This window comes from Lutjanus erythropterus, chromosome 18, assembly GCF_056507025.1.
Source record: "Lutjanus erythropterus isolate fLutEry1 chromosome 18, fLutEry1.hap2, whole genome shotgun sequence".
NCBI classification, from domain to species: domain Eukaryota; kingdom Metazoa; phylum Chordata; class Actinopteri; order Lutjaniformes; family Lutjanidae; genus Lutjanus; species Lutjanus erythropterus.
The window spans coordinates 19,354,603-19,369,324 of NC_139334.1; the positions used below are offsets into that span (position 1 = coordinate 19,354,603).

At 40.9% G+C, this 14,722-nt stretch overlaps 1 long non-coding RNA gene across 1 annotated transcript in view; it reads right to left on the reverse strand.

Annotated features, from left to right (window-relative positions):
• The window catches only part of LOC146310934 (uncharacterized), a 97,046-nt gene that overhangs the window by 15,700 nt on the left and 66,624 nt on the right, over nt 1-14,722 (reverse strand). The window contains exon 4 of the long non-coding RNA XR_014772266.1: nt 5,246-5,333. This is a non-coding gene — a long non-coding RNA (uncharacterized LOC146310934). The remainder of the gene's footprint in view (nt 1-5,245; nt 5,334-14,722) is intronic.

The following is a 14,722-nucleotide window of genomic DNA, read 5'->3' on the forward strand; positions in this document are numbered from 1 at the left end:
TCTTTTTTTCCACCACATGCTGCTCCACCTCACTTCAGCAGCACACACACGCACACTAACACACACACATGCAGACGGGCCCTTGGGGTGTGTTTAGCCCTGAGGTTGCCATCTGTACCTGCCTGTTTGGTATGCAGTGGGCTCAGCCCCCAATCCCAGTGAAGCCTATTCCCTCATAGCTCTTTGTGGCTCTCCCTGCCTCCACTTAGTGTGTGTATTTGTGTATATTTATACATATGTGGGATAATTTTTTTCCTTTTGTTCGTACATGCATGTTGCTTTTGTTTTGTTGCTTTAGTTTGTTGATGTTTGCATCCGTGTGTGTGGGCGTATTTTACAGGTTTGTGTGTCTTGTTGTAAGATAGATCTTAGAGTATGGCACTGACTTTCTTGTAGCATCAGGGACTAATCCTTCAGTGCTGGGCGACCAGCTGTTATGCACGACAGCGAGCTCCTCTTAAAAGCTTCATATGTCTCCCGGCTAAGTGTGTAAATTTGCCTGGATCTATTATATCATGGAAATTATATGGTTGCATGCCTGTACAGCTGAATAACTGATCAGGACTGTTGTTGTTATGCACTCTGTATTAAGTGTGCGGTGTTCATGTGCCTGGATCTATGTTTGTTTATATGTGTGTGTGTGCGTGTTTTCATGGCATGCACTGAAAGCACCGCTCCAAGACTGAAATGAACTGAGAGAATGGAACAGCAGTATTTTTTAATTAGTGTAAGATTTTGAGCATTGAACGCTTGCATGGGAAAGGCTTGATGAGAATGTTCATATTTGCCTCCGATTCCACGTCCCGTCAATGATATTTAAAACTTAATTAACAGATGATCAATAGTGTTTACACTGTAAAGCGACTGGGGCAGATTCTAATTAGAATATCCATACATTATTAATGACATTAGCAAGCTCTGAAATTAAAAGGAGACAACTGCCGCGTTCAATTAAGCCAGCACTCACAGAGAAAAAGTGGTGGCAAACGACTGAAAATGAGAGAAAGAGAGAAGGAGTTAGTGAGGCGTAGATCAAGGAGAAGGTGGATGGAAAGTGATCAAAGTCCAGCAGAGTCAAAGAGAGTTGCTCATCTTTGCTGTAAGTCATATTAAGGTTAAATGACATATAATAACTGAGGGATATGACTGAGACTAATTAGAATAACTTTGCTATATGAGTTCTAGTGTGATAATAATATGTAATATCATAGAGAAATGCAAGCAATGACCCAAGTTACCTATAATGCTTGTGGAGGGAGAAAATATACATGAGTACAAAGTCATTATAGTTTAAGATATGCATCTGAACACCTCTCTCTGATAAAGACTTGCCCTAGGTGTTTAAATAACATGACCATACCTTCAAGGATAATTATAATTTATTGTAACTTGAGTGTTGTTTTATAGTTTTAACCAACTTTTCTGCCAGTTATAATAACACTGTGCGGATCCAATTTTGATAGCCAGCCAGGAGCAACTGGTAGCTCAAAGAAACCTCAATTAGTTAGCTTGTCTGTTACCTATGCTGGAGCGCTGAATACAGTCACTGAGGCTGGCTGAAGTTTGGATGTAACTCACAAGACCTGGACTACTTATGTAATATGACAATCAAGAGTGTGCTTTGCCGTCATTATTAGCACATCAGCGATGCGGTCAGGACCATGGGTGCTTGCACTGAGGCCTGTAAGCATCAGAGAAATGCTAATAATGACAGTAGAGCACACCCTCGAGTGTAATATTGAGATTATATAATGGTTGTCAACAAAATAAAAGACATGAATAAAATGTATTCATATTGTGGGCCAAATTATTAAAAAAAAAAAAAACTTTTACTGGTTGTTATCTCCATTTCCCAATCACATCATTATAAGTCCATGCAATGAAACCTAGTTCACTACGTAAGCAAGTAGGTAAATCCTTCGTAATGACCAGCAACAGAGACAATTTCTAGTCCCTGTTGAATCAGCAGCCAACTTGAGCTAACATTAAGGCTTTTAAGAGATTTTGAGATTTCCCAAACTGAATAAATACTATGTTCAACACAACACTACTTTGCTAGCTCAGTCTAGCTGTAACTGAGATATCTGCTGAAAAAATGTTGTAGTTAGACAGATTTTGCCCAAACACTTCTAATTATTCCGGAGAACCGTAAAGTCAAAATCTAATCTACAAAGATAGATTTTTGAAAATGTACATATTTCATATTTGTTAGCGTTTAACCGTTGAAAAACATGTTAACTGTGATCACACAAGGGAGGCTGCAGCTGCCACTACATATTGAATAAAGGACCACGCAATCTAGATAAACAATGCCACTAAAAAAGAGAAGTAGGATGAAATGGAGGAGACCATAGTGACTGCTGAGATGTGGTAACATGGTGACATTGTTACAACAAAACAAGTTGTGAGACCATCAGACAGGCTGTAAACAATCTAAAAGTTTAGCCAGGTTCAGTTTTTCACCTATAATTGTGCCAATGTGCACCCCCACAAGACTAAAAAAAGTATTTTTTAATGCCAAAAATGGCACCAAATATCAATTCATTAGGAAATCAATGCAGGGTTTCCTCTACCATTACCACTGGTGACCACGCAGACAACATTTCTGCTATGGTGCTGCTACTGCCAGCCTTCTACATTAAGTGTGGAGAGGAGTTGTGAAGGGAAGAAAATAGTTGTGACCAGAAAGCGGTCCAATCTTTCCCTTTCATATCAGTCCATCAAATAATGGACAAAAGATTTATCAATGGGCACCAAAGTGCTAGAACGACAGACCAACACCGGCATCCCTAGAACCCTTTTGGCCATGCCACCAGACTCAGAATTTTACTTGGATTTGTCCGTTCAATTTAAAGTTTCAACTTTTTGTTCCTCCATTTTTACTAAACTCCGATATCAGCTTATATGACGCTCATGTTCTACTCTTAAGTAACCTTTTAATGACTTTCTTCGACATTGATGTTGTTAAAACATCAAATTTCCACTAGGCCTGAACAATTAATCGAAATTTTATGGAAATCACAATATAGCCTGGAGCAATTTTCAAATCGCAGGAGGCGCAATATGTGTCAAGTGCCAAAATGTGATCAAACAAGCATTTTAAATTGAATATTGTGCTGCAGAAATGTCTTGGCCCACACAGCACATTTTTACAGACTTCAAAAAACATCTTTGTTTGGTACAGATCTTGCAAAAAAATCACACCATAATTACATGTTTTAAATTAAAGAGAGAACAATGAAGTAAAAATTAGCATTCCCTCTAATATGACAAACCATATCACAAATCCTAATTTCCACACAGTCGGAGAGAGTAAAAGTGTGCGTCCTGCTCATAGTTCAACTGAAAAATCCCAGCGTACAACAAAGCATCTCTCCTGCCGGGCTGCTGATAGTGCTGCCAGCTGAGTCTGAGTCAATGAGAGTGGACAGCAGTTAGAGAGGAAGTTATACCACTGTCTGGTTCAAAAGTGGTTGAGCCAACTTCACTAATAGTCGTCACTGGAACAGAGAACTTCGGGGAAGCCAACAGACTGCATCCTCCTGCTTTGCTGTCCGGCATCACGCTGCCCTCTGTTTCTGTCACCCTTCTCTGCTTCAGTCACAGATAGTTTTGTGGTTTGGGGTAATTTTGTGACTTGATTTGGAAAGTTTTCAGCCTTCCATGCTGTTTCTCTGCTGCTCTGTGCACAATACAAGTGGACTTGTGGTCTTCTGAACTAATGACTCGAATCATCGATTTATTGGGGGGCAGCTCTACCAGAATGGATAAAATGAAAAACAAACATTAATTTCTCCCGCATGAAAGTCGAAGCACTAAATGTTGACACTGGACAAAAATCATGAGGTGTGAAATAAATCACCAATGTGCCCGGTTTCCTTTGCAATGCCAAGGGATACTGAGCTGGAAAACTGTACACAACTACAGCAGAAGGTTGAATTTGAACCAGTGAGTCAGTCTGCAAGCTGTAATGTATGTTTGCAACTGACAGTTTGAGTAACTATTTCACCGTCTGGCTTTGTTTTCTCTTTTAAAATAAATCTTCCCATGAATTTTGCCCCATCTGACTTCTTTTTCAGATGTTGCTGCATTTCCAGTTATATACAACATTTTTTATCACTGATAGGGAAGTTGGCAAAAATCTGAAAAAAAAAGACCCAGGTTCTAATAAACTGTAATTATCCTTTGACTCCTCCGTCAGAACAATTTTAACACTAAATTTCAGTCGTTAAATCAGCCTCAGTGCAAAAGAAAAACTGTGAGATCCAAGCCTGAAAGTAGCATGTGAATATCATCTTAAGTTCATCTTGGTTCAGCTGCTGCCACTTGTGTCAGGGGAGTACGAAAGAAACTTCAGAGGATGAAATGTAAGAAACTCCAAGTTAGCTAATTACTAAAGGAGCTTAAACACTCATAATTAGACTTTTCTATTGTAGTATCGGGTTATCACAATGTCATGTCAATGTAATTTTAGAGGGAAGTGGAGGAGAAGTGGAAAGAAAAGTGGAGTTAGAATTGAAAAGTAGCACTTAGAGGCTCTGCTGGGAATCCACTCGAATCATTCAGAAGCACTTGGTCCCCACCAGTGGTTTCAACATCCATTATATTGTGCTGACGTAATACACATGGATGTTATAATTTAAAAGGAAAAACCAGCGGGTTGATTTGTCAGGCAGTAAATTCCTTTTGTTGAAGTTAGACCAACTTGAGTCTGATAGCAGGAACTGTATCGCACAAAAGAAACTGAAGAATAATGGCATGATTTAAAAATAGTGTTTTTAGTCATTTAGGGCTGCATTTAACAATTGTTTTTAGAACAATATATCATCTGGTCTTAAAAAAAACATATGAGAAAATCGTTAAAGAAAATTTCCACTACTAAAACCACCAGGTTACACCTTCAATTACTTGTTTTATCTGACCAACAGCCTAAAAGCCCAAGATTTTCAGCGTACAAGTGACAAAAAAGAGCTTAGAAACAGCTCCCAGACAAGAAACAATCATTTTAGGGGTTTGCCATCTTGATTTTTTGCAACCAGAGCATGTGCAGTACGGACGAGAGTGTGGAGCTGGTGCTTGCTGTACTGCAGCTTGGGCTGTGCTTGGTTTTGGTTCGTCTGTCCAGCAGGGAAAAATGGCAGCCAGCCTGGCCACAAAGTTTCTTGTATTACAGCTAAACAGAACACTCAAATATATATTTTTTCATTTTATGTGAGAAATACGCAATGAAGAAGCAGAATCTTACCTGGTTTGAGAGTTTGATGTGATTTTCTGATGGCATCGCTGGAAACCAGACAAGAGATGGCGGGCACCTGGTCACGATCTTTCTTGTCCTACAGCGAAACAGTACAGTAAAATATATTTCTGAAAACAAAATGAAGAAGAAGGCAATGTAGTAACATTATCTTGATATATGTTTGATCAGGTTTCTGGGCTTTTTTTGTCATTTTATTTTGCAAATGTAAGCTGCTGCTGCTCAGCGATGCCCTCTCTTTCAGCGGCACGGTACACACCCAGTCAGCCAGACGATGAGCGCACTGAACTGGAGAAGAAATGAGCGGAAAACAACCTGCACAGCCAAACTATTTTCGTCTCTAACACAGTGAAGGATGTAAAGGATGTAAGGATTTATTTTGACCAAAGCAGAGTTGGTGATTGTCGGAGGAGTGGAAAAGCTAACAAAAACAGGTTTGGTGAGTTTTAACTTGCTTTTCTGTGTTTTATGATGAGTTAACAAGGCAATCAAGCTTATTTTAGTTTGGTAAAAGGAAACAGGTCAAACAATGTTTAATTTCTTAATACCTTGTAAGTTTGTTGTGTTTATTGAACACAGCGAATGTATGTGGCATACGAAACAGTGGTAGGGCTGACAGTGGTCAGTTGGAAAATTTTAACATATTGCCCAACACTAATATGCATACTTTGAGTCAAACTATTCCTTTGTTCATAGATGTATCTTTAAAAAAACTCAAGAAGATAACTACATAAAACAAGAAATTAAATAACTATAATCTATTGAGATGTTATTTTTTATTATCCTTGAGGCCAATGTAGATTTTCTCTTTTCCCAGACATTTCAGAACATTAGCTTTCTGAAAAAGTAAATACCTTTTGAAAATGTACATGTTCCAGTCATTGAAACCAACGAGAACATCGACACTGTAACATTCCTGTGAAAAGCCCCTTTAATAATGCTTTTTTAATTGGTCCTGCAGAGATTAACAGAGTCCCACTGAAGCAGATCATACGACCCTGAGCCTTCAGACGTAGGATGAATTGCTGACACTGTACAGTGAGAGTAGTAAGCACAGATATGATTCTCAGTGTCATTCATCAGAGGGTAATAGATGTGCCCAGTAGGCCAGAAAACAAGAGAAAGCGAGGAGCAGCGAGGAGGAGAGCGGCAGGAGGGATACATTCATTTCATCTGCGATGAAAGACAAGAGACACAATATCAAGACGTTCGGGAGGCCATCTTTCACCGTCTCTTTACTCTGGCCTTGTGCACGACTGTGTGTGTATGAGAAAAGGGTAATATGATTTTCTGTCCCTTGTCTTCTGGCAAAGGATCGGGACGACCAGGCAATCTTGTCCACTGAGCTTCCAGTTTCACTTAAACTTTCAGCCTTGAAACACTAGCTCACATTTTCTGTTTCTCTGTTTCTGCAGCTAAAAAATATTGCTGCATGAACACACACATTGAAACACACATCCACAAACTTGTGCACGCACACACACACACACACACACAGTCTCATCTCTCACCCTCCGTAATTAAGCCTTCATCACTGATTCTGGGGGCGTTTTGGCCGTGTAACCTAATACCGGCAGTAACATTTCTTGCATTTATAACACAAGTGAGTGTGTCTGTCTTATTTGTTTTGTTCCAGTGTGTGCGTGCTTGTGTGTGTGTGTGTTGGTGCATGGGGTCGTGTTTCCTTGGATACACTGATGGGCTCTCAGACCGCTTGTAGCGGTCCATTAGAGATCAATGGGATCCCTGCTCCTAATTCCTACTATCAGGGCGCCTCTGATCCTTATCTGCTGTGTGGAAAATGCAGTCAAAGCCATTTCATCCCATCACACACACACACACACACACATACAAACACACACCATACAGTATGCACACGCCAGCATGAATGTACTCACAGGCATGCTTCTCAGCCAGCCAATGTGAAGATATTCTCACCCACACAAACAAATCTTCCAGTCGTCAGGTGTGTGTGTGTGTGTGTGCGTATGTGTGTGTGTGGTGAATGAGGAGGAGATGAATGTCTATTGAAGTCTTAAGCAGAGATCATCATTGCTGTGAATGGGCCCTGAGGTGATGGTGGTTAGACCGTGAAAGGCAAAGCTCCTGAGCTCAGGATCTGTATCTCAAACCCACAGTTGGAGAACCCAGCACACAGTCATACAGCTGCAAAGGGGGTAGGGGAGATAGCTGGTTCTCAGTGTATTTTTATTAATCACTGTAGGTTCCCATTTGAAAAAATTAGTTTAATGATACCCTCGTTTTGCTCGAAGAAACAGACGAGCCTAATCTAATGATACTAAACAGCCAAAATGCAGTGGCATATTGTGGTCAAAATCAGAATCTGTAACTACATAATTTTCGTAAAAACTGCACGCAGAACTGTAGCTTGACATCACCAGACTAATTCACAAACGCAGATTAATCTGGAGTCTCTCATTTTTGATTTCAAGGGGCATTGGCAGCCAGGAGAGTTCAACGGCTCTGGATGGAATTTGATAGACCTATAACCAATCAGTGCAAGGAAACGTGACCTGCAACCAATCAAAACATTGCAAATAAATGTTGCAGGAGTTCTTTTGCAAATTCTCAAGTGTAACAGGTAAAAAAAATGAGCATAGATGACTAAAAATGTTGTAGCCACAATTGTTTCTATTGCACGTTTCTTGTCCGGATCTAATGTTCCCCATTTGTGGTGCCAATATGGTGAAACTCATCGAGGGGCTGTATTCAATGCAAGTTGAGCAGATATCCCACAAGGCTCCGCTATTTTTTCATTCATTCAAGTTATGTTGACGACTGAAGCAGACGGTTAAAGAAAAAAAAAAAGAGAAACAACTTTCAAGAGATTTACAAGGACAAGTAATAAATGACTGTTTCAAAGAACGGATCTGTGTATGCGTTGTTGTGAAGAGAGCTCCATGGTAAGTAGTCAATGAGGAAACTCAGCAATAGATGGTGATGTCATTTTCCCACCAGAATATGCCTCCTAAGATTGACTGAGCGGCAAAACATCCTGCAACATGGCTGCCTTTAACAGGGGAGTAAAACAATTGACATGACATGACATTGTATGACATGAGACATACTTTATAAAAAAGTATTTCCTTTGTATCTTTAAGATCTGGTATGAACGGTTGCCATGTGTACACACTGCACCAAAATCTTCTCTGTGCTCGCCTGTATTGAGATAAACTCATACATTCAAATAAAAACAATTGAGGCTCCTCGAGTTTGTTCTTTTGTTCATCAAAGTGGAGATTGACTAGAGAAACAAGTTTTTCTTCATCGCTGTTTCAGTTGTTTCTGTGAACCACAGAGATCCATTTGCTTCTCCTTTCTTTAGCTTTTGGTAGATTGTAAAAAGAGCACTCAAGATTTCTTGTCGAATCTATTTGTTCAGTCAATTGCACAGCAGCTCTTTGTCATTTTAGATTTTGGATGTTTTTTGCAAAGCCAACACTGCCACTCAGTAGTCTTTTTGCCACTCAGCGGGTGTATCCCCAGTGAGTCCACCTACTAAAGTTTATTCATAAAGCACATTTAAAAACCAAAGTTGACCAAAGTGTTGCACAATAAAATAATGACAGTTAAGAAAAATAACAAAGAAAAGAACAGCAATTGTCAATGCAGAAAAGTCATTCTGAAACATCCAGAACCGTGTTAGCCTGAGATAACTGCTGTTACTCTGCAGCTTGCAGGAGAGTCCTGCACTGGTTCGGTTTTCCAAATCCGCGCCCACAAAGATAAGAACCAGAACCAACCCATTTCCCACAATTATCTCTAAGCTAAATCTGCACCCGCCCCAAACTATGAATATACGCCCTGCGACCTGACCCGCGATTAGGCACACAGACAGAGTCACTGACAGCTGCAGCATCTGTTCTCCTGCAGCTGTTGCTGTGTTTCCATAGTGATGACGAGCCTAGTTTGAGGCTATCAAAAGCTAATACGTTTCTAAACTTTTCACAAGCAGCAAAGCCACTGACAACCAGGTTTGGGAGGGTCACTTTAAAAAATGTAGTCAGTAACGTAACCTAAGTATCAAAATATTAAAGTGATGTAACCTGACTATCTTTCTTACTTTTGGATTGATTGATTGATTTACTGATGGGCTGATTAGGCTTGATATTACTGCATTAACAGATGTAAATGTTAAAAATACTGTACAATCATTTTCATTTTTAATTTCTCCAGTAATAAAAGCATGCTAGTGTATTGTATTGTGTTATATTTCTGCACTCAACTGATGCAGTTAATTAATTTTTTACTTGTTACACAACTTTTTTGCAGCTCACCCATCGAACACTCGCAGGCACCCAACCAGGTGCACTCTCTCTAACTTGAAGGATTCCTCCGCTTTACTCTATACACAAGTTTCTTCACGTGTGTTTGTTTATCTGTGTGTGTGTGTGTGCTTGTCGGTGTGTACTGTCTCCTTATCAGCTGTACCTTCCATTGTGGTGCTGCTGTTGTGCTCCAGCGCTCTGAGTGTAATTTGAAGAGGTAGGTTACTGTTAGGGTAAAGCGATACAGCGGTAAACGGCATTGTTATACGGGAAGCAGAGGGATAACGGAGGCGGTCTAGATTTCACAGACGATCTCCAGCTGCTGTTATCGCACAGAGTGTAATGAAACCTTTACAGGTCAGAAACAACGGGGTACATCCTCCCTCTCTCTCGCCTCTCATCCTTTTTGTCCTCGTCTTGTTCTATCCCTGCATCCCTCCCTCTTGTAACCTTTCTTCATCCTCTGTCTCCTCTTTTTATCTCCCTCATCATCCTTCTCCTAACCTTCTCCCATCATATTGTTTTTTTCATTCCCTCTTTTTCCATCTTATCCCAAACACTCATCACACCATTTTTTCCTGCATCTTCTTCCCTGTCCTTAACTTTTTTTTTTTCCGTATTTATTTTCAGACACTGACTGTTTAGTAATCAGCAGGGAACCACAGAGGGTGAAAAGTAGGAAAAGATACCTGCTTTTTTTTTTTTTTTTATCTCTTTGACTTCATCTTGTGCAATTCTGCGCTGCCCTTTTTTCTCCTTTCAGCAGCTCAAAAGACTTATTTTCCTAGACAAGTTATCAACCTCTGTGGAAATGTCAAACACATTTTTGTGAAATTACAACACAGCTCTGTCGTTGGAAATGCAGCAGAAGCTTCTGAGGAGGGAAAAAAAATCCTCAAGATTGTTTCACTCGAGAAATCCCAGATTAAAGCCTCTCAGACAATCAACCAATTTAGTTCATAGACGAATTTCCACAATAAGGCTTGCCGTTCTTGTTGTTTCCTGCTCTTGGTGTGCTTTTGAAGGCCCCGAGAGGTCTTGGAAGTTTGAGATTAATTACTTTTCTTTTCCGGTCGAGCAAATTAAAGACAGCTCAGAAGAGGCCCTCATCACGTAATCAACTAATCAGCTTTAACACCCCCACCGCCACCACCATGCACACTCCTCAGCCTCCTCCAGCCTTATCATTAGAGGGCATTTTATCCTCATTCAGCCCTCTGAAGATCAGTCCATCGCACAGGCTAAAAACAGAAAAACACTGTTCATTCTCCCGTTCGAAAATAGATTTATTGATATACTTTTTCTTTGATGGATGGCCAAAGCAGCCTCATAAAAAGGGCCCATTCTTGCCTTGGATGTTTGCAGGCGTTGTTTAGGGGCCTGGGTGGTAAAAAGTCTCAGCGGTCTGCTGGTCGAGTGGCTGGTGTTTACCCCCAGGGCAGTGAAGGGAGGCAGGCACGGAGGACCTGGGAACTCCCCCCGCCTTCTCGTCGCTCTCACCGGAGCAGAACAGCGGTGAGCTTTCACAGCAGAGAAACCACAGAGACGCAGGAGGCTGATAAGAGTGAAACAAGCCATTGAGTCTGGTTAAAAGAGAAGTTTTTCATTCCTCTATAAGTGTGGGAAAGAGTTATGCCATGGGAAAAAAAAAAGCTATGTGATGGGAAAAAATGTCTGTGGTGCGGAGAAACAAGGGAGTGTGTAAAAGAGATTTAATTAAAAATTGACTCTTGATGGGATTTACTTTTGAATTGGAAGATTTTGTTTAATTCACTGACTCAGTTTTTCCGTCTAAGTCTGACCTTGAGTTGCCCTCAAAGCATCCAACCTCCTCAGCTGAAAGTACAGATCAGACAGTCTGAGAAATAAAGGTGCTAACTAGAACCATAAATGGTTCTTCAGCTTGTCCCCAAAGGAGAACCCTTTTGGATCCCTGGTAGAAATTTTTACAAAGGTTTCACTTGGAAGCCTTTGAGACGGTTAGAAGCATCTGCAGAAGGAAGGTTCCAGCCAGAACCCCCTCTGGAAGTTCTATCCAGACCTTTCCACCTTTTAAGGGTATTAACACATACTCATTCAGGGTGTTTCATTAAGAACCCTTTTATGTTTTCAGGGGGTTCTAATGAGAACCCTTCTATATTATGGTACAAAGAACTCTTGACGAAGGAGTTCTACAAGGAATTCAACAACCGTCTCCGGGGTTCTGTCCTGAATGTTTCTAGTTCTAAGGGTGCTAGCAGGAGCCCAACCAGAGGGTTCTCCTATGACCCCCTTTATATCCTAAAGATTTTATCTAGAACCCACCCAGGCTGTTCTACTGAGAAACCTTTGTACAAAGAACCCTCGACGAAAGAGTTCTTTAAGGAATTCAACAACTGTTCTCTGTGGTTCTGTCCTGAATTATTCTAGCTGTCAGGGTGAAGACAGGAACCTGCCGTTCCACCAAAAAGCCTTTTACATTTCATTGGTTTAATCTAGAATGCATCCAGGGATTCTACTGAGAACTATATTCCAATATTTTTATCACACAGGAATTCTACAGAGAACTCTACATTATGATACAAAGAACTCTTGACAAATTCTTCATGGAACCCTTAGTCCTACAAAGAACAACTGATGAACCTATTCTCAAATAAAAAAAAAAAAAAAAGATTCTACAGTAATGAGAACCATTTCATATTCTGGTACAAAAAACCCTGTCAAAAGAGATTTCAAAGATTTCAACAACCGTTTCTGGGATTCTGTCGAGAAAGTTTCCTCCTGTCAGGGTGCCAACAAGAACCCTGAGACCCTGAGAGGGTTCTTGTTTCTTCTTTTTTTTTTTTCTTTCAAAAAAATAGTTCTTAATGGAACCCTTTAAGAACTCTTTATTCAAGAAATGGTTCTTTAGAAGCAAATGGTTCTGGGTAGAACCCCAGTCTCTGAGGAGGAGCCCTTATTTCTAAGAGTGTCTCTATCCATCTTCCCCTCTTTACCTCCTCCATCCACCTCTCCATCTGTCTGCCCCCGGCCTCCTTCCCCTCCACCCTCCGTCTCCCTCTCTTGTTACCTCCCTGCCTCCTTCTGTCGTCTATTTTTCTCCTCCATCCTTGTCCCACTCAGCTCCGAACAAGACTGATGAAAAGAACAACCAATTCTTTATCGCCTTGCCCTGATTCTCATCTCATCTCTAATCTACTGGACCCAGCAAACCCCTCATTCAGTTTGTGGTATTTTTGTGTGTTTTTGTGCTCCCACATGTGTGTGTGTGAGTCCGGCTTCAGAGTGATAAACTGATAGCATCTCTCTCTCTCTCATCCCGTTCTTCTGCCCACAATGGGCCCTCATAGACTGTAATAGTGCTTTCTTTCTCTTTCCATCACTCTCTATGGCGTTTTGGCACAGTCTGTTCTACAAAAGTAGTTTTCACATCACTATTTTCTGGATTGACCAATTTTCTTTCTGACAAGAGAGCTGAACATGTGCCTTGTGAAGTCTCCCTGTGCCATATTGGCACACAACTTAAGAGTCAGGTCACAGTTTGGTTTCCTGTGAAATCGAGAACATGACAATCACAGCTCGGTTTCCTTTGTGTTTGACTTCAGAGAGGACAATTATGCTATACAGTAAAAACATGCCTTTGGGTCCTCTCCAGTGTTTCCCTCTGATGAGCTTGGGAAATATCGTTGCATCTGTAGCATTTTGTCCATTGTAACGTCTTCATTGTAGTCACACAATCTAAATTCCCTCTGAATGCGCAATCAGTGGCTCCGGCTAATGAATACAGCTGCCTTCTCTGACCTTGGCAGAGATGAGTGAGTCCCTATTGCCCACACATGCATGATTACACACACTCAAACACAAGAGCACACACAAACACACGAGCATCTGCACAAGCGCATTGAGCGGCCTTTCCTGTCAACTCAGCGAGGTAAATGAGTCTCCGCTCAATAGTCCAGGCCTCTTGTGGTACAAATTATCATTGTATTCATGAGCTGACAGACCTGTTACAGCTGAATATCAGCTCACGGGGCGTGTTGCTGGCAGTTACACGTACAAATTGCGTGTTTTTTTTAGCTAATCAATGTATTGACCAACCTATAATGAGAACACACATGTGTCTGCGTCAAACACACTCACTCACACAGGAGCTGTCAGTGTCCGGAGGTCAGCAGGAATTATTTATGTAACGTAGCTGTTGTGTTAGCTTATATTTGTTAAGCGATGTTAAGCTGCTGTAGAAGCCTTCATTTACAGGGCTGCCTATTCCCCGCTAACTGCACCCTGTGGCGTACGTCTATCCATCAACAGTGCGGGTCAGGCCTATTTGTTTGTTTAAAGAATATCCATTTCAGCAGGCAAACAGAGCGTGTGTACATTAGCTATTTATAACCCCACATGAGCATAGCTGTGCCCGCTGGACACAAATGGCCCACGCTTATGGAAAGCTGTACATCACGCTATGGATTTATATTAGACACAGAATCAAAACATATGCTTCTCTCGAGTGTGTGTGCTTGTAAATGCCCGAGGAAACGTGCGTTGGGTTCTCAGCTTCCTGTGTACAGATTGTTTTTGTTAAAGCCTGGAGTGTTTTTTTGTTTTACTTTATTGAGAATTTGATAAAGAACTACCATGACACCAACAGTTATGGTTTACTTCTATACTGATTACTATTCACTGTAGAGGAGAGTTTTAAGAGGAGTTCTTTAGGTCAGATCAGGAGAGGATTTGATGAAATTTCCCTGCAAAGTTTCTATTCTCTATCTTAATTTCCATCAGTCTTCCTTGCTCTGTCTTTCTGCTCCTCCTCACGATTCATCTTCCTTCATCATCTTCTGTCCCTGTACGTTGCTCCTCAACCTTTGTGTCCTACAGTACATCCTTTCAGGGACTCCATATTTCATTTCCGTTTCATTTCAGACTCACCCACTTACCTTCTAGACACAATCAGAAGTACATAAAGACTGTTTTGAGCCCCTTAGTCATCCACTGACTTTTGTATTATCAGGTAGATTTGAAATTGTTCAGATGTATGATAGTCACTTAATTGCCACCAAAGTGCTTATTAACAAGGGCGGGTCATCCATCAGTGCTAACTTGCAAGGACAGCTTCCTCAGTGAACTCGATAAGGAAATTAACACAGTCAACACTGATGTCATCAACCATTTATACAAGACAGCAGTGAAATAAAAATGA